At 40.3% G+C, this 25,336-nt stretch overlaps 1 protein-coding gene and 1 long non-coding RNA gene across 5 annotated transcripts in view; both read left to right on the top strand.

Annotated features, from left to right (window-relative positions):
* Positions 1 to 25,336, top strand: part of BTBD9 (BTB domain containing 9) — a 411,265-nt gene that overhangs the window by 122,352 nt on the left and 263,577 nt on the right. The window lies entirely within an intron of this gene.
* LOC145722804 (uncharacterized) lies at positions 1,168 to 16,948 on the top strand. The gene is made up of 2 exons (XR_014147363.1): positions 1,168 to 11,607; positions 11,830 to 16,948. It is a non-coding gene; the product is annotated as an uncharacterized LOC145722804 (long non-coding RNA).

The raw sequence follows: 25,336 nt of genomic DNA, 5'->3' as shown, positions 1-25,336 counted from the left end.
GAGCCCTGGAAAACCCTCACAATGGAAAACACTGGGATAGGTGGAATTTGGTTTTAGATATGGCCTTAGACAGCCAAATTCATTCAGTAAACCATTTTTATCAATGATCAGATTTCTGTCTCTGATGCCTTGTTGGGACTCACTCAAATGTTGAGCTCACTAAAGATTTTTATTAATATGAAAGTAAAGTGTTCTGTAAAGCTGATAAAACTCACACATAGCAGTGTTAAGACCAAGAGACACCTCAGCCTTAAATCCGTTTGTTTTCAGCATACCTAACCTACATTATTCTCATTGAATGCCTCTTTCTGTAAACCTAGCTGTTGCCACCTTGGTTGTTTGCTTGCAGTTTGGCTCTAGCCAAGCTTGTTTAATTAAGACTTGGAAAAAATACCTTTAGCCCTGCCTGGGATTTGAGAGAACAGGCAGATCTGAATGAAGGCTTTGCTTGTTGTAATGGCTGCTCACCTAGTTGGCGGGAGTTTTGTAGCAACAAGGTTTAGAAATCCTCTAATACATGGTGATTTTCATTGTAAGAGGTCTAGTTGTAAGGAGTAGTCATCTGTTTCAATGAAAGTTCTTCCTTACTGAATACCTAATTCTTTTCCTCTCCCTTACTCTCTCTCCTCTCTCCCGCCTTCTCTCCCTCTTTCTTCCACATAATGAACTGGAAAACTTGAAGAATGGGACCCCACTCTGCTGCCATGTGTGGGGTCCAGGAATCCTGCTCATTTGAAAGAGCTAGCCAGTTCTGACGCTATACTTAGGAGACATCTTACTGAACATGGCATCTTTGGTGATGAATGAAATGATGAAGAGGGAGTGTAATTTGATGGAAAAAAAAAAAGGAAAGCATATTCTTGGACGTACCTTAGAAAATATAAATCACAGATCAATATAAAGTTCAGATAATACTTCTTCATCCAGAAATTATATGTGACAGCAATGGGAAGTTGGGAGAAGTTCTCTCCATGTGTACATTTTAAGAAGTACAGTGTTTTGGGGGCACCTGGGTGGCTCAGTCGTTGAGCGTCTGCCTTCGGCTCGGGTCATGATCCCAGGGTCCTGGGATCGAGCCCCGCATTGGGCTCCCTGCTCCTTGGGAGCCTGCTTCTCCCTCTCCCACTCCCCCCTGCTTGTGTTCCCTCTCTAGCTGTCTCTCTCTCTCTCTCTCTGTCAAATAAATAAAATCTTAAAAAAAAAAAAAAGTACAGTGTTTTTATTTGGTACAGTTGCATATTCATTTCTAACAGACTGCGTCTTAAAAGGATTGGACTTTTATAGATTCTATGAATATTCAGAGAGTCACCAAAACCAATTCCGTCTTTTACCTTATGCATCCAGACCCATCTGTCATGTGCTCACTAGATGGTCCTAGCTCTGTATTGTGAGCTTTCCCTTTTGAGAAAAAGGTATTTCCCGCGTGGACGGGGGTGGGGGGAGCATGCGGTACCTTTGCTGCCCTGGTTGAAAGTTTCAGCCTTCAAGGTGGATATTGGTGTGTGTGTGTCTGTGTCACTAGGCCCACTTTGGAATCTGGCATTTCTTGCTTTCAGGGTCTTTTGTAGGACCAGGACACACTAAGAGAAGGCCTAATGAGATGCTGCTAGTAAGTCATCAGGGTACTTGGCAAGCTGGCAAAAGCTAGAAACCTTACCATTTGCATTTTAATTGGCATGACCATTAGCCTAAAGACCGAATTTTAAAAGTTGTCCCTTGAGCCTTTTCTCCCTTTTACCCTCTCATTCTCCTAAAGCTGATTAGCATCTTCTAGAAAAAAAAAAGTTTCTCCACATTTTAAAACTCATGCCCTTTTTGATAAATATAGAAGTCTTAACGCCTCTTTTATTTATTTTTTTAAAGATTTTTTTTTTTTTAAGATTTTATTTATTTATTTGACAGAGAGAGAGACAGCGAGAGAGGGAACACAAGCAGGGGGAGAGGGAGAGGGAGAAGCAGGCTTCCCGTGGAGCAGGGAGCCCGATGTGGGGCTCGATCCCAGGACCCTGGGATCATGACCCGAGCCGAAGGCAGACGCTTAACCGACTGAGCCACCCAGGCATCCCAAGATTTATTTATTTTTGAGAGAGAGAAAGCACAGGGTAAGGGGGCAGCTGGGCAGAGGGAGAGAGAAACTTAAGCAGACTCCACGCTGAGTGCAGAGCCTGATGGAGCCCGATGCGGGGCTTGATCATGACCTGAGCTGAAATCAAGAGTCGGAGGCCCAACCAACTGTGCCACCCAGGCACCCCAGAAATCTTATGCCTCCTTTAATGTTATTTAAAATATCCATTAAAAAGTAAGAATTGTGGGGCACCCTGGGCGGCTCAATCGGTTATGCGTGTGCCTTCGGCTCAGGTCATGATCCCGGGGTCCTGGGATTGAGCCCCGCATCAGGCTCCCTGCTCCGCGGGAGGCCACTTCTCCCTCTGCCTGCCACTCCCCCTGCCTGTTCTCTCTTTCTCTCTGTCAAATAAATAAATACTTAAATAAATAAATACTTTTAAAAAAAGTAAGAATTGCAACAAAAGAATCAAGGCAAAAGAATGACAGTCTTAGAACGATGCCTTTTTTACTTCCACCACGTGAGATCAGTGTGAAAGTGGGGTCTGCTTGCTTGGCGCAAGCATTTTTCCTCTTCTTGCTAGTGACAGGGCCCAGCCTGTGCAACTGCTTTGTTTTCGTGGTCACACAGGGCAGAGAGCCTGCTTTGCGACTATAGTCCCTGTTATTATAATTCCGAAAGTGCATGTTCAGACTACACACACATGTGCCCATCTTCCCCAGAAAAGATCTTGATATGACTCCCGTGCCATTTCCCACCACCTCACTGCTTTACTTAACTATAAAGAGAAAAACAGATGAAAGTAATTAAGATGGGATAAATAAAACATTCTTATTCATGAGCACACCTGTGTCTCTCAGCCACCGTCCCCCCGGGTCTCTATTACTGCCCCTCCTCTTTGCTGTCCTGGCCACCCCCAGCTGTACCTGCCGGCAGTTGGGTCTGGCCCTGCAGTCTTCCTTGGACAAGAGTCATCCGGCACCGCTGATTCCCATCACTGGATAGACATTTGCAGTGCCTTAAATGGAAGATAGCGTATAGGAAGCCTGGGTGCGACGATAGCACACACAGAACACATGCTAGTTCTGCTCCCTCGCCTCCCCGCCCCTCCCTGGATTAAGTGGTTTTGCTTCCAGAATCATCTTTGGGTCTTCTCATGGGTGATGGTAGGACAGAATTTTCATAGATGCAATTCTAAGTGGGTTTTATTGATTTATCCAAGTGCCTCTATCTCTTCTTACTCTGGTTCCAGTCCTCCTTGGGGGTAGGATAGGTCTTTTGCATTCTTTCCATGGTAACGATGGGTATAAGAAAACCAGCATTCTTTGAGGATCTCCTGTGTGAGTGTAGGCACTGGGCCGAGTATTTTACTTACATCAGTACATAGAATCCTCACAATGTTCCCATGAGTTGAGAATAATTATCTCCATTTCGTAGATGAAGAAACTGAGGCACAGAGATGTTATTTGCCTGAGTTGCTCTGTGGCGGTGGAGTCAAAATCCAAACTCAAAGTCATTTCTCTTTACACTATAGAGTTGCTTTTTTGGTTCCAGTGAAATGAATGATCCTTTCAAAAACATGTTTAAACTTTTCTGGGTTTGGGGTAGGCAGAAGAAGAAAATATCAGATTATTATTATTATTTGGGAAATAATTACTTTACTCTGCCTAGTAACTATTTGCTATAGGGTCTGGGGCAATGCTTTCCATACCTTACAGTTTTTAGAGTAGAACACCGGGAATATTATAATCACTTAACTCTATTTTTACTTGTTATTATAATTAGAATTGTGATCCCTTTTCATATGAGAAATTAATATATTTTCAAGAATAGAAGTATCATAGGTTGGCCTTTTGATAACCTTTAAGGGTAGATATCTTTCCCCACCTCTTCAGAATAGTATTTGGAGCTCTAGCTTTGGATCTATTTTAATAGGAGTTGTGATAATGAAAAAATAATGTACATATGATGAATCTTTTATACTGTTATTTAAAAACAAATGTTCACATATAGAAAAAATGAGTAAAAGACATTTCTGTAATTTTGAAGTTGCTCTTTGTACTCATTGTATTGTAGAACAGTTCCATGATTTTTATAATCTCACTCTAATTTAGATTTTAACACACAAAAAATAGTTAATACCACTGTAGTGCTGACATCCCAGCTGTTTTTCTAGGCTTAGGAAATAATTCACTCATTGTCACAACTGTGTCTGTCTGTGTACGGTTTGGTTTTATTTTACTTTGATTTTTTTTCTTTCTTTCCCTTCCTTCCTTCCTTCCAAGATTTATTTATTTATTTTAGAGAGAGAGTGCACGTGAGCAGAGGGAGAGAGAGAATTTCAAACAGACTCCCCGCTGAGCCCGGAGCCCCACACGGGGCTGAATCCCATGACCCTGAGATCATGACCTGAGCTGAAAGCAGGAATTGGATGCTCAACCAACTGAGCCACCCAGGCGCCCCTCTCCAGAACATTTCTTTGGAGCAATTTAGATTTGAGTAAAAAACTTTAAATTCGGTGAGGGAAATTGGCAATGGAAAGATGGTCTGATATTGAAAATATGTGCTGAGATAAGCCATTGTATTAAAAAATAATAATAAAAGGAGCTAACGTTTTATTATCACCATTCAAGATCAAGAAAGATTTGCTACTGAACCTAGGCCCTTGGAAATTGCATTTTGAGCCTCTGACCACTGGAGGGCGCTGTGCTACTGCAAACCACTTATTCAAGTCAGAAGTCATCAAATCTCTTCATTTGTTCTTCTCACTAAAAAGATAAAGGATTTATATTCTTGTAATGCCAAATCAGTTCATACTTAACATTCAGCCTTTAGCTGTAGAAACTTGTTTGAATGACAGTAATGGCTTCATTTCAAGTTATTTAAATGTTTAATGCTGTGTAATTTACTCAAATGTGTATAATCCTTTATTTAACTAGATGAAAATAATACACTGTTAACATTGTTTTTAGTATTAATTAATGCGACTAATTGAAGTTAAAAACACTAAAACCAATTTCCACGTTTTGTTGCATGATCAGACTGCAAAGAGGTTTCCCTCTGGCCAAGGCTGGTCTTGGTTCAGTGCTCATTTCCCCTCAACCCTGCTCTCTGCCCCCCAAACACTCCACCTTCTCCCTGCTATTTCTGTAGTTAATTTGATTTCAGTATACGGACAGCTATGGTTGGTAGCAAAACTGATTAACTGTAGATCGTTTCCCCTCTGAAAACTTGTCTTTGCAACACATTATGACAGGAGCTTCCTAACATTATTTTGTTATTCCAAAATAAACGTAGTAATGATTGAAATCACTAAATTACTATAAGCACGTAAAAGGAGGGAGAAAAGATGGAAGTACTTGTTGACATCACTAGTCTTCACAGTCTACGAGAACTCATTTTCAGCAGGAAAAGGTAGAACCTCAGTATTCCCACCAGAAGACCCCATCAACACAGCTCTTGTTGCCATTGACTCTCAATAATAATGAAAAACAAAACCAAAAGCCCCTGCTGTTTTCAGAGCTTTGGTACGGTCTTGGAAGTCAGAGGAGATAAGTCAAAACCAGGTAACACCTTTCTGGCAGCTTGCTTATACTACTGTGATGTGTTATATTGGAACGGCCCATTACAGTTCTCTGTTTGTAGGCATAAATAATTCTTCCTTCTTAAACATGGCTCCTCCAGGGTGCCAGAGAAAGGAACATTTCACTCACTGGAATTGTTGATAAATATCCTTTATTCATAGTAATTGTTAGGTCACAGCATGCTTTGTTATTTTAAACTCTGGAAGTTTTGTCTACAAACTGGACAATTTTTTAAGGGTTAAAAATGCAGAAGTATCTCATTTTTAGATTAAATTCTAGATTAAAATTGTCTTAGATTAAAAAAACACCTATAAACAAAATTTGTCAACTCGTGAACAGTATTTTATATCATCATGTAATCCTTTATATGCAGTGGCACTATTTTATTTTGTGAATAGAATCTTAAATTGAGAATTTAATTTCATGAGCAAAAGGCAATCTAATTTAATTTAATGAGCAAATTGCACATTGGCTCTGGTTTATTTGTTTACCAACAATTTTTTTTAAAGAATTTATATGACATTTGTGTCACAACATAATTTTATCATAATTTTAAACATTATATGTGTATATTTTATAAATATACATATATTAAGAAGTATATTTTTAAAACATTGTGTGTGTGTGTGTGTGTATACTGTTAAAAAACAAAATTCAGCCGAATCAATTTGAAGATCTAATAGGCTTTATTCAATGATTCATGAATCAAGCAACATCCCATCTAGCAAATAGAAAGGAGCTCAGAGGAGCTGTACAAAATGGAAGGCTTTTGTTGGCAAAAGTGGGCAGGGACAAGGAAAAAGAGGAAGGTCTCATCTTTATTTGGGAGATGGAAGGGATGTATCAGGCAGATCACCTCTACTGCTGACCAGGGAATTCCAGACCCACCCATTAAGATTACATTCCTGGGGAGCTTGAAATAGCAGTTAGGTTCATATTAAGTTTAGGTTTGGGGATGTGGGCCTAACATAAGTGTCTCCATTTTGGGCCTATTGTATCTTCTTTTACCCCCTTTTGATCAGACTCTCAGCTTAACTGAGAGATGTGACCAAAATTTAAGTGCCACTCACAGCTGCCCCTCAGGCCATGCCATTTTTTGGTTAATCTCTGTGGTATTCACAGGTTACAGCTTCGGGTTCATGATTCTTGAGCCAGTCATTCTTCCCGTTCCTTTTCCACTGTTCCTGTCTTAGGGAGATCATTTGCTTGGTAGTTAACGGCTGCGAACATGCATTTAAGGCTTTTGAGAGAATACAGCACACCAGGGAGATTACTATGATTATTATAAGCAGGATAATTCCCAATATCTGGAGTGCACTCTGGAACTGTGTTCCCCAAGATTCAAACCAGTCAAAATCAAATAAGTCAAAGAAAGACCCCACTAATGGAGTCACCTTTTTAAAACCAAGTGGCTTGTGCAGTGATCTTATGTAATTGCATTTCAACCTCCCCAGATACCTCCTTGCTCAGCTAAAAGTTCATCAAGGGCTGTCCTATCATCAGGGACAACTTTGGCCAGAGAGTCTAAGGAGGTTCACTGGGCAGCTGTTGTCTTAGCAGCAGATTCTGTAGTACTTTCAAGAGTTAAGGAAAGGTTCCTGACCAGAGCCTCATTTGTACTCTCTCCTAACCAGGGAAGTAGGACCCTGCCAAAGGAAGCAAACCCTGAGTCATGAATGTTTCCTGGTAATTCCCATTAGAATCTGTGGCTCAAGACTGGAAAGGTGACAGCCATGGAGACCAGTAAAATTTTAAGGGTCTATAGACAACACAGGTGCTTTTATTCTGGTTGTCTCTTGTGTCCCTCCCTTTGCGTAGAGCCCGGTCACAAGTTTCCCAGTGTTTTGGGTTGTTAACCAGAGACAGGGAAGTAGACCAGGGTGTCGCTAGCGTCATGGACAGACTGGAGTTCTTGTCAAGTACAGCAGTCGGAAAGGTTATCCCCCTTAGCAGTGGCTTGGGAGCTGTGGATGATGGCATTATCTTTCTAGGCCAATGCCAAAGTAAAGGAAAGAAAGAAAGAGAGGGCTTCCTGTTTAAAGTATGAAATCTTGATCCATTGTGGGAGGAGGAAGTCCACCTCAGTGTCAGCTACTTCTCTTCCTAGTCGGTTTGATTTGGAGGTCTCCAACGCTGGCATAGGACCAGATGTCTGGTAGGCCTTTTTCAGCAGTAAGATGTGTGTTCAAGCTTCAAGTCCCTGAAGCTTGGCTGCCCAACTTCTTACTGGCCAAACTTCTTAAATTCTTTCCCAGTTCAGTTTTATGATCTTAAAGTTGTCAGAAACCGGAGTGCCTGAGTGGCTCAGTCGTTAAGCGTCTGCCAGAGTCCTGGGATGGAGCCCCACATCGGGCTCCCCACTCGGCGGGGAGCCTGCTTCTCCCTCTGCCACTCCCCCTGCTTGTGATCCTTCTCTCGCTGTGTCTCTCTCTTTCAAATAAATAAATAAAATCTTTAAAAAAAAAAAAAAGGTTATCAGAAACCTGTACTTGTCAAAAGTCCTTTTCTTGAGTTTCCTTGAAGATGAAGCACCTTTGTAAGAATACTTTTGCAAAGAAAGTGTCAGAGTAAAACAATAATTGCCTGTAAATGACAAAAAACTTAAAAATTCCCATTGTTAGGGGCGCCTGGCTGGCTCAGTCAGTAGAGCATGGGACTCTTGATCTTGAGGTCATGAGTTCAAGCCCCACCTTGGGCATAGGGCTTACTTTAAAAAAAAAAAAAAAAAGCCCATTGTTAAAGATCTGTTGAGAGTTCATTATAATGAAATTGACAAAGAAATCTGGTTATTTCTGTGAACACAACATTTCAAGAGAATAACTGGAAATATGACTGACAAAGCTTAAATATCAGATTTTTTAGGAATTTTACATAATTTCTGGAACCCTTATGTTAATAACATATGCATACAAGGATATTCATAAAGAAGGTTTAACATCAGTTATTTGACAGTGCTTCACATGTAAATTAATTTATATGTCAAATATGCTTAATTCGTTTAACATCTTCCTTTTGGTAAGGAGAGAGAACAAGTCTTAGATGTTTCAGAGACCCTCTTGAAAATCCCAAAGTTCGTTCAAGATCAAAAAGATTTCATTTAGAATTTGATTTTGGAAAGCTTGTAAAACATATCAAAAGGTTTTAAAACACTTGGTTAAATAGGGTCATAGATCAGTGTGAAACAATACTTAGTTATCTATTTAACTACGGTGACAAAGACTTTGCAGGCAAGTATAGAAAATTAAATAGTTGTACAATTTCTTTTTTTTTTTACGATTTCTTTTTTTTAAAGATTTTATTTATTTTTTTGAGAGAGAGGGAGCACATGGCATGCACAAGCAGGGGGAAGGGCAAATTCAGTCTTATCCAAGTTGAACACACTTAGAATTCCTTTATTAAGATTTTTTTTTCTCACAAACTTTCTACAGTTTTGTCCTGTTTTTCCTCTTTTCCATTTTGAAATTAACGTCCTCCCTTTAGGACAAAACTACTTTCCTTTCCCTCAACAAAAAAGCATGTCCATTCCTTATATCTTCTTTTACTGAAAACACACATCCTACTTTCCTTGCATACAGAGGTGTCTCCCTTGATATTTCTAGTAGTTTTAGATACACATGTTAGAATTCTTAATCTTTAAAAACCTAATTTCTAGTGAAAATAAAGAAGTAAACAATTGTGACCACTGTGTAGCTTGGCAAATTTATAAATACTTTTTATTATTTTTAGAAACATGCTTTCTCATGGTATATTTCTCAGCATGGCACAAAACATATTTACTAATAGACCCAGCTATCTTTAATTCCTCTAAAAAGAAGCAAAAAGTAGAAAATCCTATGTTTAGTAATTAATGTTTTCCTATTTTATCTTATTTGGAAATAAGCTGGATATTCAGTGAATTTAACTTAATTCAACCTTTAACCTAGCGAAACTTTTTATCCTACTTAATCTGTCTAATTCACTTGCTCTTAACAATTATGTTTAGATTACCTGCAAAAACTTCATGAGACATTAGATAAAGTCAGCCATCATCCCAAGCTGTTTTTCTTGCTGACACATTTTGTAAGAGATAACATGAACTCATTTTACCTTTAGTAAGCAGAGGGAGAATAAAAGCTGTATGTCTGCATTATTTTTAATTTGGGTAACTGAAGACATGTCTATGTTAATTAAACCAACAAACTTTAAATTAGTTTCAATACCAAATATTTTCCCAGATCATGTGAATCTAAAATTCATTTGGGTTAGCTTCTGTTTTATTTCTGAGAGTTTCCTTTATGTAAACCCTTCATTTTCCTAATGCCAATAAAATAGAGCTCTTTCACAAATTAACTTTGGCAGTACCATCCAGAGGTAGAAAAATACCATAAATCCACAGCACACCTATGTATAGACACCCTCAACAGAGACCTTATAGCTTCTGTTTTAAAATTACTGCCACGAATCAGGTACAAAACTCACTGGTTAAAAAAGAAGTTGGATCTAAGTTGTTTTTCTGGTTTTGTAAAGATTTATAGGACAAGGACAGTTGATTTTAATTCTTCAAGGAGTGGGATTGCAACTTAAATGATATCATATGCTGATCCACTCATAAATCCTTTTACAAGGGCTTTAGGTTTTTCTCTGCCTCTGGGTACCTTTAGTTTAAGGGATGAAGCCTAAAAGAAAAGTTCTGGGGCGCCTGGGTGGCTCAGTCGTTCAGCGTCTGCCTTCGGCTCAGGTCATGATCCCAGGGTCCTGGGATCGAGCCCCGCATCGGGCTCCCTGCCCGGCGGGAAGCCTGCTTCTCCCTCTCCCACTCCCCCTGCTTGTGTTCCCTCTCTAGCTGTCTCTCTCTCTCTGTCAAATAAATAAATAAAATCTTAAAAAAAAAAAAAAAAGAAAAGTTCTTACCAGATTCTGAACTTCTAACCAGGGAGATACTTGAAAATTTGTTTAATTATGTTGTCAGTTTTCAGCCAGGACAAACAGCAAGCATTTCTGACAGTATTAAATAACACCCCTAAGATGTAAGAGAGGTCCCCAGAGAGGGTACAAAAGATGTTTTCTTTCCCTCTCACTGTGGGGGAGGGGGGGGCAGACTTCAGATAGAAATCTGGGAGAGATGACTGATAAGAACTCTCACCCTTAGCTGGCTTCTGCCCAGGATCCCCTCTGCAGGCTCAGAGAGGGGTTTCGAGAGAGTAGCTTCAATGTTTCCCAGAATTCAGCAAGGTTTTTCATTAATTTTAATTTTAGTTTCCCTTTGCTGTTTAAGGGAATAACAGTAGTTTACTAGAAAATCTCTTGGAATCTCATCAACCTCAGAAGGGGCCCATATGGGGCCCTTCTTTGGAAATAGATATGAGAGCATCTGTAAGGCCACTAACTTGATGGACTTTCTTTACAGTCTTGTTCCAAAGTCCTTTCAAGGTGCTCAGCTGTGGTCTGGAGTTCAGTCGCAACAATGGCCTCCCATTCTATTTTCTGCCTTTTTATCAATCCACGAATGTCAGGAGGTAACCCATTTAAAAAACTTTTGAGGATCCTCTCTGGGTTTGGGAAATTCTTTGACTGTGGCTTTAGATCAGTCTTTGACCTAGGCATGAGATACCTGAAGAGGATCCCTATAGCCTTGGGTGGCCTTATTTTAAAAGGTAACTGTTTAATAGTCTCTTGAGAACAGAAAGGCAATTCAGAGGATCACTAGACTATCAAGTAAAGGAGGACAGAGAGGCAGGAAGAGTTAAGTCAGTCTTGCTGTCTTTTGTTTTGGGTACCTGTTATATCTTTTTTTTTTTTTTTTTTTTAAGCCTTTTGCAACAAATCTTTCAATGAAGCTATTTTGGAATTTTGAAGCCTTTTGGAAGCTTCTCATGCCAGTTAAAATAAGCATCACATTCTGTTTGTTTAATTTGCAAGCCCTTGCTTTTCAACGCACTTCTTCACTGATCTTCCCTAATTGGAGCATTTCTCATAATGGCCATTGTAGTTCTTTTTTTTTTTTTTTTTTTAAAAGATTTTATTTATTTATTTGACAGAGAAAGACACAGTGAGAGAGGGAACACAAACGGGGAGTGGGAGAGGGAGAAGCAGACCCCCCGCCGAGCAGGGAGCCCAATGCGGGACTCGATCCCGGGACTCCAGGATCATGACCTGAGCCGAAGGCAGTCGCTTAACCAACTGAGCCACCCAGGCGCCCAGGCCATTGTAGTTCTTGTCTGTAATTCCTCAAAGAGCAGTTTGGTAGGCAGCAGTTTGGTAGGACCCTAGCCACAGATGGAGTTTAACCCATTCTCTGTCTAGCCATATCTAGCTGCAGATGGGGTGTAACCCATATTTCTCTCTGGCCATGTTTTGGGGCCCCCAACATAATGGTTACCAGGTCAAGCTCTCAGAACACAGTAAGACTGTGCTATTTTTGTATATGCTTACAGCTTCTGAGACCATAGTTCTTAGACATAGAATAAACAGGTGGGCCAGAAGGTGGCATGTTCAACTCTGAAATTAAAGGATCCTATTCTTTCTTTTTTATTTATCTACCTATTTATCTAAGCTTTTGGGTCTCAGAGCCAAATTAATACCTCAAAGGGAGGTGCTAGGGGGTTGGAGATTGTGTGGTGTTTTACAGTGTACATTGCACAGAAATTTTCTTGGGTTTGGTGGGTGATCTAGTCTCAATCTAACCCATTTGCTGACCAACTTATCCTAATATGGGAGTCTTAGAGTTAGGTGGTGAACATTCTAACAGCTTTTGAATGTCTGGCTTGTGCCTACCAATTTTTGCAGCTTTTTGGTTTCAGAAATCCCTATTACCAATAGCCTTTGTCTTCACAAAATGAGACAAATATGTAGCTTAACACATTAGTAGTAACCAAGAGATGTTACTATAGACTGGCCAAGAGAAGGGCCTGTGTGCAACTGGGACTGGGGAAAGGAATGAACCTAGCAGACCCCAAAAATGAGAACTGGAGACTGGACTGGGTTTCCCAACAAAAGGGGACTTGCAGCCAATTAGATTAGAAGCATGACACAAAGAGACCAGAGCTCAGAACCTGGAGGAACTTTCCAGTGGCCCTCAGAAATGGTGAGAAAGACAGTTCACAGGGTACCATGCCTGCGTTTCTTGTTATCCCCAAATATCATCAGGATTTTGCTTAAGATCCCACTGCTGCCACCAAATCTGTAAAAAAAACAAAACTCAGCTGAGTCAATTTGAAGATCTAATAGGCTTTATTCAACAATTGATGAATCTAGCAGCATCTCATTTAGCAGATAGAAAGGATCTCAGAGGAGCTGTACAAAATGAAAGCTTTTGTTAGCAGAAGGGGGCAGGGACAAGGAAAAAGCAGATCACCTCATCTTTCTTTGGGCAGTGGAAGTGTTCTGTGACATGGATCACCTTACTGCTGACCAGGGAATTCCACACTGACTGGTCAAGATTACATTCCTGGGGGAGGTTAAAACTGCAGTTAGGTTAGGCATTAAGTTTTGGTTTGGTCATGTGGGCCTAGCAGAGGCTATTCTAATTGGGGCCTGTTGTCTCTTTTTTAATGATTTACATGCACGTAGTAGTTGTCTCAGTTGGGTAAAACAAAACAGTTGAAACAAAAATTAGGCTTATTCTTAAATATATGCCAGATGGCTCTTTTAGGAGATGAGTTTATGAAATTCGTGAATGACAGAGTGATACAATTTTGAAAGTCATTATTTTAGTTGTATTGTTCTTCTCTCTCAAGTCCCTAAATGACAAGAATGGCCAGTACTTTATAAAGAGGCCTTCTTTCCATTTGATCTTTATAAACACTATACTAGGGAGTCGATGTAAATATTAGCCCTATTTTATAGTCAAGGACATGGAATTATCAGAACGTTTAAATTACTTTCCTAAGATCCCAGCAGTAGTGTGGTATGAAGCTGGGGCTAAGCTCAGTTTCCTGCTCTTTGCTCCTCCACCCTCTCTCCTTTGAAGGCTGCTGTGTACCCCAAAGGGAAGCCGAGAACCAAGATCCCAAAGAGCCCTTCTGCCTGGGAAGACTGGCCTTTGTTCCCTGTGTGTTCTAGACTTGCTTAGGCTGTTTTTGTTTGTCAAGTTTTCTCATCTCTAAAATGGGATCTAGTTAGTCTTTTTCCAGTTTTATCCAAGACATCATAAATAATAATGGAGTGGTGATGTATTAAGAATTTTGAGCCCAGGGGTAAAAATCTACTTACAGTGTAGTTTTTTTTTACCTCCTGTGTTTTTGGAAGGGGCAAGTGGCTCTTTTCTTCTTCTTTACATGAAAGATAATAAGCAAGCTTGAAAAGGAAAGTCCTGGAACTAAACAGATGGGTCAGGCATTCTCCATCATTGAAACACAAGGAAGTAACTCTAATTATTTCTAATAAACCTCATTGGGCCAGGTGGAGGACTCAGGATTGTTTTTCTTCCTTCACTGGTTCCTAGCTTTGTAGTTTCTTCTCACTTAAGAATAAGGTTCCCCCCCCTCTTTTTAATGTACTTATTGGTGTGTGATAATAGATAGGCTGATTTCTTTAATAGATGCAATGTTATCGGTATTTGACTGCAAAGATTAAATTAAACCATAAATTAAGACATAACATTTCCCAAAGACATTTTATGTTTTAATCAGTGCTAAGATGAAATAATAAATAAATAAATAATAATAAATAAATAATAAATAACTGCTAAAGAAGCAGGAAAGTGAAGAAAATGAACCAGCATTACCACTTAATATTATGCAGGAAAAAATAATTACTTCTTAAGTACATGTAAATAAATACTAGTTAGTTACCAAATAAAGGTAAGGAGGGCTTTAGCTCATTAATGTGATTTCTTGTGATCTCCTGTAACCTGGCCTGGAGACTTTGTCGGTAGCACCCACAGCACAGTGCTACTCTCAGTTCACCAATGCCTTGCCTTCTTTGCTGGCGTCAGAATACTTGAGAGCGTGAATTGTTTCGTCATAGTACTGTATTTTGCAGGTACTTCACAGGGATGGGGAGACATTGCTTTCGTCTCTGTCACAACTCTGCCAACCTGTTCTTGAGACCATCTCTTTTCTGTGCTTGAGTTTCATTGTCTCTTGTCCCTTTTCATGCCTCTAATTCGGGCCTACCCTTGAAGACCTTCCTCTCAACACGACCCTCACACCTCGTGACACCTTTTCCCTTTCACCTCAAAACTTTCACTGCTTCTTCTCATCCAGGTCCCTTTGGGGGCTTTGTTATTCTGGCTTGTGTGCCAGTATCCAACATTTACAGTCCCCCACCTGACTCAGAGGAAACCACAGTGAGGTTCCCTGGTGCCTTCTCTGGAAAAATCTGCTCATAGTGTTAAGCCCTTTTCCGGCTTTGGTTCTGTCTGCCTTTGACCCTGCAGATCATGCTGACTAGCTTGAAATGAATTTATGTAACCTCCATGTCAAAAGGACTCTAAGGTCTCTCCTGTCAGACTCCCTTTCGTCATCTCTCACCTTCTCCATTCTTTTCACTGACAGGTCTCTCTGGGGTGTGGATTCTAACTAGCCTGCAACATCTAGTACTGAGTTCCCTTCCTTCATGTGTCAATAAGAATGAGCCTTGGAACTGGACATGTCTTTTGAGATTGTAGTGTCCATGCCTCTCATTTTATAGGGGAGGCATGTGGTGCCCAGAGAGAGTGTGGGATTTGCCTAAGGACGTGCAGCAAGTGAGCAGCAAACTTAGGACTAGCATCCTATCCCCCTGGCTCTGAAGCCATCCAGTCGTGTTTCCTCTACACATTCCTGCCATCTGGCCACCGCTGAGCAGAACTGTGCGGGCTGTGCAGATTTGGAAGACTTACACTGGCTGCTTTTTGGAGACTCATATAGATCGTTGGCCAGCCCCAGTAGATATGGCCGCACATCAATATTGGGCTATCCTGATCTCTATCAAAATCACAAGGAACAGACGTAGAGGATTTGATTCGATTGCTACATTTCTGAAATTGAAAAAAACAACAAATTTAAAAAGACAAAGCTAGAAGGTAAATGGCAAAATAGGGAAGATACAAAATTTATGACCAAAAGAAAAAGATTAAAATCTTTAACTCTTTGGCTCTGAAAAAGAATAAGATGAACAACCCAAAAGAAAAATGGGAACAGGACATGTGACAGTGGGAGTAGACAGTTCACAAAAGAATGCGTGTAAATAAATGTTCATGTGAAGAAAATACCAACCTCTTTGTGAAGCAAAGAGAAACCATTTTGTGCTTATTAAATGGGAAAATATTCTGAATTATGCTCATAGTCATGCTGTAAGGGTAGGGCCAAATATTCTTCCATACGTGCCTGTCCCGGAAGGATTAGCTAGAGGAATTATGATACATAAATACAAGGGAATTGTCCAATCATTAAAGCAGTCTTAGGAGAATTTTATATGACACAAAAATGTTCACGAGATGACTTGTAACAAGTGGGAAAAAAAGATACTAAAATAAGTGGTATTCTAATTTTTTAAATGACATATGTGTATATGTACTTTTTTAAAACCTGTAAGGAAATACACCAAATGTTAAGTGTTTATCATTGAATGGAGGTATTATGAATGATTACTCACTCTCCTCTTTAAATTTTTTTGCATTTTCTAAATTTTCTCCAATGAATGTGTACTAGTTTTGAAATTAAAGAAAGAAATGAAACATTTTTTGTAAGAGGGGTTGAGACCTCATCTTTGGATCACACATTCTTTGCAGATCTGCTGGTTCTTGTGTGACCTTTTTTAAAAGCTGTCTCCTGCTCTTCGGTTTGCAGAGAGTGGCTCTGTAGTAAGGTAAAGACTACCTGGCATGGGGCTGTGTGTGCACATTTGGCCTGAAAAACTCATTGCCCCTCCACCAGGGGTTTCTTCATTTACAGAGTGAAGGGGTTGGTTCCCAGTCTTATAAGGCCCCTTGCAGCTCTAAAATTGGATCACCCTGATTTTCCCCAAGCTCTTCAGCAATCTCCTTTCCTTTTTATGTCTCCCCTATATCATCTCATTGATTCTAGTTTGGAAGACCAGACCCACCTTAAAATCTGACTCTGAGAAGTTTTGTAGTTCATGGTATTCTAAAAAAAAACAAAAAACCAAGACCTCCACAGATACTTCCTAAAACCTTCCAGGAGTTGCTTTTGCTAAGCAGTATTTTATTCTCTGTTACGACTATTTTATATTTTTCCATCCATTTTTAAGTTCTAGACAAAGGGTCAGCAAACTTTACTGGTAAAGGGCCTATAGTAAATATTTTAGGCTTTGTTGGCCATACAAAAGTCTCTGTGACATGTTCGTCTTTTTTTCTTTTACACAACACTTTTTTTTTTTTTTAATTTTATTTATTCATTTGACAGAAAGACAGAGAGAGCACAAGCAGGGGGAGGGGCAGAGGGAGACGGAGAAGCCGGCTCCTGGCTGAGCAGAGAGCCGGATGTGGGGCTCGATCCCAGGCCCCTGGGATCATAACCTGAGCTGAAAGCAGACACTTAACTGACTGAGCCACCCTGGGGCCCCTACACAACACTTTTAAAAGATGTAAAATCCATTCTTAGCTCGGAGCTGCTAAGTAGGCCGTAATTTGCTGATCTGTATTCATAACCGTAGAGGAACAAGAAATTCTTTTCTCATACCTGGTGCTGCTTGCAAATTTGTTTTTTTTTCCCATATTTCTAAGACAGGCTGTCAAACTATAAATAAAGTAATCCTTCAGGATGACAGAAGAGAATTTATATTAATGGGTAACCGAAAGCACATTATTTTGTCCAGTTCATCAAATGTCTATTTAACCAAAAGCTCAGAGGTGGAATCTGCAGTAAAGGACTGTTTTAAGTCATATTTTATATTATGTACTTTATACTATCCCTGAAAATACCTTAAAATCCTAGATTTGGGTGAAGACTCAGAAAGTTGACCCTCATGCTTTCAGCTGGGCTACATTCAAGTGCTTTCAACTCTCCCTTCTAAACCTAGTAGTTAAGAGCACAGATTTTATAATCAAATGGACATGGGTGTGGTCCTAACTTGTTTATCCCCTTTGGCCTTTCAGGTTAGTCTTGCTGAGCCTCAGCCTCCGCTTCCTCATCTCTAGAATGAGGGCAGTAATCTGCAAGTGTCAAAGGAATCAGGCTTAGAACGCAGTCTTGGTACAGCTCTTGGCATTCTTGGGGGCTCCTCAGTTGGTATGGGATTATTAGAATACCTTTGTTTTTAAATTTTTTAATTATTTTGTAAATTCCAGTATAATTAACATACAGTGTTACATTAGTTTCAAGTGTACGATATAGTGATTCAATAATTCTATACATTACTCAGTGCTCATCATGGTAAGTGTACTCTAATACCCTTCATCTGTTTCACCCACCCCCCACTCATCTCCCCTCTGGTAACCATCAATTTGTTTTCTATAGTTGAGGCTTTTTTGGTTTGTCTCTTTTTTTGTTGTTCATTGTTTTGTTTGTTAAATGCTACATATGAGTGAAATCATGGTGTTTTTCTTTCTTTGACTGACTTATTTCACCTAGCATTATACTCCCTAGGTCCATCCATGTTGTTGCAAATGGCAAGATTTCATTCTTTTTTATGGTTGAGTAATATTCCATTGTATATATATACCACATCTTCTTTATCCATTCATCTATCAATGGATACTTAGATTGCTTCCATAATTTAGCTATATTAAATAATGTTGCAATAAACATAAGGATGAATATATCTTTTCAAATTAGTGTTTTTGTATTCTTTGGGTAAATGCCCAGTAGATCATATGGTAACTCTATTTTTAATTTTTTGAGGAAATCCCCCCCCGCCGACAGTGTTTTCCACAGTGGCTTCACCAGTTTGCATTCCTACCAGCAGTGCACAAGGGTTCCTTTTTCTCCATATCTTCGCCAACACTTGTTTCTTATATTTTGATTTTAGCTATTCTGACAGGTGTGAGGTGATTGTAGTTTTGATTTACATTTCCCTGATGATGAGTGATGTTGATTATCTTTTCATGTGTCTATTGGCCACCTGTAGGTCTTCTTTGGAGAAATGTCTGTTCATCTCTTCTGCCATTTTTATTTGGATTATTTATTTTGGGGGGTTGTGTTGTATAATTTGTTTATATATTTTGGACGTTAACAATCCCTTTTTGTTTTAGGATGTTCAGTGTTCTTCCTCCAGAACTAATTACAATCTCAAATAGCAGTCAATCCCAGTAAGTGTTTCTATGACTCTAACCCACATCTCATCCACTCTAGGACTTGTAGTCCTAGTCTACTGAACCTGCCATCCATTTCTCTCTATTTAATCCTCATTAGACATAAAAAAATAAGTGAAAACAGTCAGTAATGACCTTCTGAAGAATGAAAATAAAATACGTCCTCATTAATTCTAGTTCTGTTAACCTTTGCCTTAAGTCCAATTTCCCTATGCACTATTTTTGTTTCATCTTTACCCTTCCTGTGCCCTTCTGCAGCTGAAGAGCAAAGAGCTGGACACAGTATCCTAAACAAGGATTTCATCATCATTTCATTCATCCATTCAGTAAATACTTACAGAACCTTGCAGTGCACTGAACCCTATGCCTGGAGCTGGCCATACAGCAGTGACTAAGACCAAGTCTCTGCCTTGTGTTCCTTACATTCAAGTAGGAGAGGTAGACAATGAGATGTCAAGAAATAAATATGATACTTGCTGGTTGTATTTTGAGAAATTGGAATGGGGTAATGTGCTAACAGGTGACTGAATCCAGGGAAGGGACACTTGAGTGGGATGATCAGGGAAGGCCCCTCTAATGAAGTCATTTGAGCTGAGACTTGGATGATCAGAAGTGGGCCATGCAGAGAGCTAAGAGAAGAGTGTTCTAGGCTAGTGAATAGCCATGGTAAAGGTCGTGAAGTGTGGGAACTAGCTTGGGGTGTTTGAGGAGCAGGAAAAAAAGCCATGTATGTCTGAAATCTGGTGATAGTCTGTAGGGTGTTAGCAGAAGGTATGGCTTGAAATGAGGGCAGAGAGGAAGGGAGGAGCTGGGAACCACACGCCTTGGTAGTATGGAATTTATTCTAAAAAGCCATTGAAGGTTTTCAGCCAGAGAATGAAACAACTTGGTATATATTTTCGAAAGATCACTCTAGCTACTGTGAGAATGGACTATAAAGGGGACAGGCAAGGAAAAGCAAACACTGAGAATTGGGAAGGAGCTGCCAGGGAGGCAGGAAGAAAAAAAGAGAATGTTCATAGAAGCCTGAAGAAGACAGTCTTTCAGTAAGGGCAGATGAGAGATGGGAGTAGGCAGTAGATGCTACACTACAGGTAAGAACAGAAAAGTGACTAATGAATCTAGCAAAATGGAGTTTATTGGTGACCTTGCTAAGAACCAAATCAGTGGAGTCATGGGAGGAGAGAACGGAGGAGGAGGTAACAGGGATAGACATACGCACAGAAGATGAAAGTATTACATATCGCTGGGAAGAGAAGCAAGCAGAGAAGTGACAGAGAGGCTGGAGGGAGACTCAAGGGCAAGGGAGGATGATATTAAGATACTTGTATGTGAATTAGAATGATTCTGCAGGAAGGGAGGATTTGATAATGCAGGAGAGTGGATTTTTTCAGGGGCCAGGTGAGAGAAGGGCCTCACACTCAAGTGGAAAATTGGCTTTAGGTAGGGATGAGGCTCCATCCTCCCTCTTAACATAAAGAGAGGCAGAGTTCGTAAGGGTAGATTGAAAGAGGCAAAAATGGAAGAATTTCCTTCCTATTCACAATCCTTGTGTTTTTCTGGGCCTTTGTGGTATATTATGGCCCTCTAGATTTTTTTTTTTTTTTGGTACTATTATGCTGATTTATTTGTGCAATATATTTTTTTCTCCTTCTGCAGGCCATGTATCTTACATACAGATCTGTTTCCATGTCTGTTTCTCCCACTAAACTGGCATCTCTTCAACAAGAGTGGTTATCTCTGTATCTCCAGACACAGCTCACTGTTTGGCAAGAACTCAGTTGAAGGAATGACAGCTACATCAGTACAAAGAACTCATGTAGCAGCTACACAAACATGCAGTAGAAAGGAAAGTAATTCAAGAGCATGAATAAAATTCAGTGTTTATATTACTTAGAAGAATTAATTTATCTTTTTTTTTTTTTAAGTTGAATGAATTGTTACTGATTACCAGAACTGGGGAGTAGCTCAGGGTCAAAAAAGGAAGTACCTCACTCCCCGCTTGGAAAGAGGTGGAATTTTAACAGGCTCTCTGGGTAGGGACAAGTTAGTGTCTAGCATGCTATGCTGGAAAACACTGGTGGAAAACAGGTTCTGGAGAAAGTGAGATTCAAATGTATATGGGGAAAAGCAAATCCCAGTATGGTCAGTTGTTTGAGGGGATCTCAGAGGAGCGGGGAGGTTGTGTGCTAAGAACAAGATGAAATGTTAAAGAGAATGGCCCAAGCAGATTTGTGCTGAAATGAACAAGAACAACTTTATAGAAACTAGTTTCAGTTTGGGACGCCTGGGTGGCTCAGTCAGCTGAGCGTCTGCCTCTGGCTCAGGTCGTGATCCTAGGGTCCTGGGTTCGAGCCCCGCGTTGGGCTCCCTGCCCAGCGGGGAGCCTGCTTCTCCCTCACCTTTCCCTCTGCCATTCCCTCTGCTTGTTCTCTCTCTCTCTCTCAAATAAATAAATAAAATATTTTTTAAAAAGAAAAAAAAAGTTTGAGTTTAGCATGCGAAGCTCTTTCCCAAATGCTTTCTGCTTGGATGGGGAGAAAAAACCACAACAAAACAAAATAGTTCACTTTCCCCTTCAACATTATACAGCACATCCTCAATGAAACATGACTTTCTGAGTTACAAGCTGCCCCTGGCAAAGACGCTGGTTTTAAGAGCATAATCCAATGCATGCCCTGAAATTAATGTTCCATGGGCGCTCCAAATTTGTGTGACGTACTGTAAGTTATATCCAACCCAACTGTTCTTTAAACCAGCTGCATTAAGTATCATGAAATAAGTTGCCCTGAAAGGAACCATCTGAATAAAGAAGCTTTTATGCCTTTATAACTCCTTACTACATGACCCCAGGTCACTGCTATTGACACTGGGAGCTTCCTCTCCCACTTCTCACTCTCTTGCCTTTAATGGGTGGGAGGTCTCCATACCAGCTTTCTTTCTCTTTTTGGCTTCCAGATGCTAGCAAATGGTGCTGCTATCCCCATGATGGCTGAAAGCTGCGGGCACTGGCCTCTCCATCATGTCTCTCCCCTTCCCAGAGGCCCGTGGGGTACCAGCTGAAGAAAGGTCACAATCAGAGCAGCCCACCCCACAGAGCTCATTTCCTCCAGACTCATGAAAATGCCATCTTCATCTTCCCCTGGATTTTTACTTTTCAAAACACTTTCCAATGTGTGGCCTCATTTTATTTTACATTAAACTGACAACGTAACATCTCACCAGGGTTCAGCTGGGAATACAGTTCTGCCCTCACTGTGCTCTGCCATCTTGCCAGCTCTGTCTTTGTTACTCAGCTCTCAGTCAGAAAGGAACTAATTTACATTACATGATGCTGTGGTTGTCTCCTTGAAGAAAGCTAGATTCTTGCACACCTTGGGAAAGTATCTATCTGTGAATGTACTCGAATCTTCCAGATTACATGCCATTCCTCTTTTCTCTTCTTTCTCTTTCACATCATTGTGGGGTCCCCTCAAGTTAGAGCTAAATCTTCTGATTTTGCTCTCCCCACTCAATGGGATTTTACTCAAGGGGCCCATGGCTTCTGTCTTTCATTCCCTTTTTACCTGAGAGAAGTTGATGTAAGTAGAAAGGCATTTTCTAAACATAAGGCTACTGCCATAAAAGAAGAGAATTTTGACTTTGCTGAAGGTGCCCAGGTGTTAGTTTACTTCCCCAGAAGGATTTGGAACAAGCTTGGATTTGGAAATAAAGGTTCTTGTTCTGGGGGGTGTTGACTGAGCAGTCATGGCAACATCTGTGGCCCAGTGACATAGCTGTAGTCCAGAGAGGGAGTGTTGCCTTGTACAGCAGTGATTCAAGCCTAGATCTGGATTTTTAAATGTTGGAAGATTTTGAAGAAAAAAGATTTTTTTTTTCCTCCAAAGATTTTTAAAAACTTTGCCATGGTGCAGTTAACTTAATCACTACCTCAAATTTGTCTCATAGCCAATTTGTGTTTTTACTAACATGAAGGATGGTATTCTTTTTATGCTTTCTCCTCTTTCTCTTTCCACCTTTTCCCCTCGACACTGTGGATTATCAGATAAACTTAAATAGGAAGGTCGATACCAGGTTAACCAGAGTTTAATTAACACTGTGAGTGGGACGCTGGGTGGGATGGGAGTAGGGACTGAATGGGTTGTGTGTCTGAACTCCTGTCATTTTGATGTGTTCCACATTGGACCCCTGTTGTTTTCTACTTACCCTTCATGGCATATTTGGAAACTATCTCATAGGCAGAACAAAGCTCAGGGAAATCTCTACTCTTGCAGTTTTGGTTGTGCTCTTGAGGTTTCCATCTGATAACAATATAGTTTAGAGAGAACTTTTCGAGCTTTTTGAGAACTCCTGAGACTCTAATTTTGTCTTCGCCTGCAGCCAAGATAATTGAAGCTTTGTCAGTCTATTTCAGGGGCACATCTTCAGGTAGAATGTGGTACTATTTGGGATGTTTAGGTAGACCAAAGGGAATGCAACTTGTGGCTCTTCCTGGAGCTATAATTCTGGTTGTGTGTATGATGAAAACGAAATGGAATTTTAGCCCACAAGACATACTGAGGCAACTTAGTCATTATACAGTAGCAACCTCTCTTGTATTAATTCCCTAAGTCTCCTTGGATTTTTGGTCTAGTGATTGTTTATTCCCTTCTTCAAGGAAACCAGGATTCCTTAGCCCTTCCCTGCAATTGCTGAAATAGATTCACACAGAGTTTGAAGGTGAGTGAAGTGAGCCCATCCAGGAACCAGGAACCCCCATTTCTTCCCTTTCTTAGTCTTCTGCTTTGTCTGTCTGTCCACATTTCTTCTCGGTGAAGATAGACAGTCAAATTCAATGATGCAGAAAGGGGAGAGAGTGGTTGTACAGGAATGATGAGATTTGGCCCCATCCTCACTGTCAGCCATATAATCCTCTAAAAAAATGGGAGACAGGATACAGACAGTCAAATCATACTAATAGACCATTTATCAATATCCACATGCCCAGGGATGCCTAAAAGACCAGTAAATGGAGGTGTCAGATGATATATGTGGGTAAATTAATATGATATTCAAATCAATAAAGTAAAAACAAAATGTTTCAAGGATGGTAAGGCTCATGAAAGCACAGTACTCACAAATACATGACCTTCCTCTGCGTACAGCCCCCTCTCTCGAATATGTACACACCCAAGCAGAGACTGACTGTAGACATTTTGAACCTCTGCTCCCTCCCTGGTAGAAGGCATTTGAGGGGACAGAGAGGAAGGGGCATATTGACCACAGGCTGTTTGCTCTGAGGCACCTGAGCGTACTTTTGTCTCACCTCATGCTGCCCAGCATCCCCGTGCAACAGGGCTCCTCTCGTGTTTACTGAGGAAGAAATTGGAGCTCAGAGAAGTCACACCATCTTTTGAAAAGGAAAAAAAAAAAAAAATGGTGGGACCAGATTTCAAAACCGGGTCTGCCTGACTCCGTGACCTTGAGTGGCTTCTTTTTCTACTAAACTGTGCTGCCTCACCAGAAAGCTATGTGCGTCTTCACCTATGTATTTGTAGCATCTTTGCTCTTCACTTTGAGTCAAGGGAGTGATTCTTAAATGACCCCAGGATAAGAGGACCTCCTGTGGAGACTTTATAAAAAACAAATATCCCGAGTTAGTATTGCTTTCATCCTCACTTTCTTAACTACAATCAGCATTGATTCTTTCTTATTCCCTGATAGCGTTAAGTTATGATAACATTAGGGTGACAGAAAATAAAATTGGCACATATAGATACTGCCTAGAAGATCAGTAAAATGTAAGAATTGGCAACAGTTAAAGCAGGTCTTATCTAAAAAGTATGAACATAAATACAAAGCACAGGCTTTAAAAGCATTTCATATAAAGATAACTTTGCTAAACAAGGTTTTTTGAAGGTGTAAAGGAAAATACAATCTTGCTTCTGAGCACCTTATTGTAAGCATGATTCTGCCCCTGGCATGTCCTGTAGGTAAGAGTTAGCTCTTAAAGAAGCCATGTCTATTCAGTTTCATTCAGACTTTAGATCTAGCATATAGTAGGTACTAGGGAAAGGTTATGTTACGGACTAAACATTCATCTTCCTAAAATTCATACATTGAAGTCATAACCTCAAATGTGATGGTATTTGGAGGTGGGTCCTTTGGAGGTAATTAGGTTTAGGTGAGGTTGTGAAGGTGAGACCCCTATGATGGGATGAATGTCCTTATTAAAATAGAAAGAAAGAAAAGAGAGAGAGAGAGACCGGTCTCTCTCTCTCTCACCATGTGAGGACACAGCAAGAAGGTGGCCACTGTCAATCAGGAAGAGAGCTCTTACCAGGAACCAAATCAGCCAGCACCTTGATATTGGGCTCTCCAGCTGCCAGGACTATGAGAAATAAACATCTTTTATTGAAGCTACCCAGTCTGTGGTATTTTGTTACAACAGGGGAGCTAAGACTGGCTAGTGGAAATGAATCAGAAATCAGTCTTCTAATAAAATGCCATCTTTCCAGGACATCATCTTGCTTC

Source organism: Leptonychotes weddellii, chromosome 8 (assembly GCF_054177405.1).
Source record: "Leptonychotes weddellii isolate Sample4059 chromosome 8, ASM5417740v2, whole genome shotgun sequence".
In the NCBI taxonomy this organism is placed as follows: Eukaryota; Metazoa; Chordata; class Mammalia; order Carnivora; family Phocidae; genus Leptonychotes; species Leptonychotes weddellii.
Note: the sequence above shows the minus strand (reverse complement) of the source record. Positions and strands in the feature narration are given on the sequence as shown.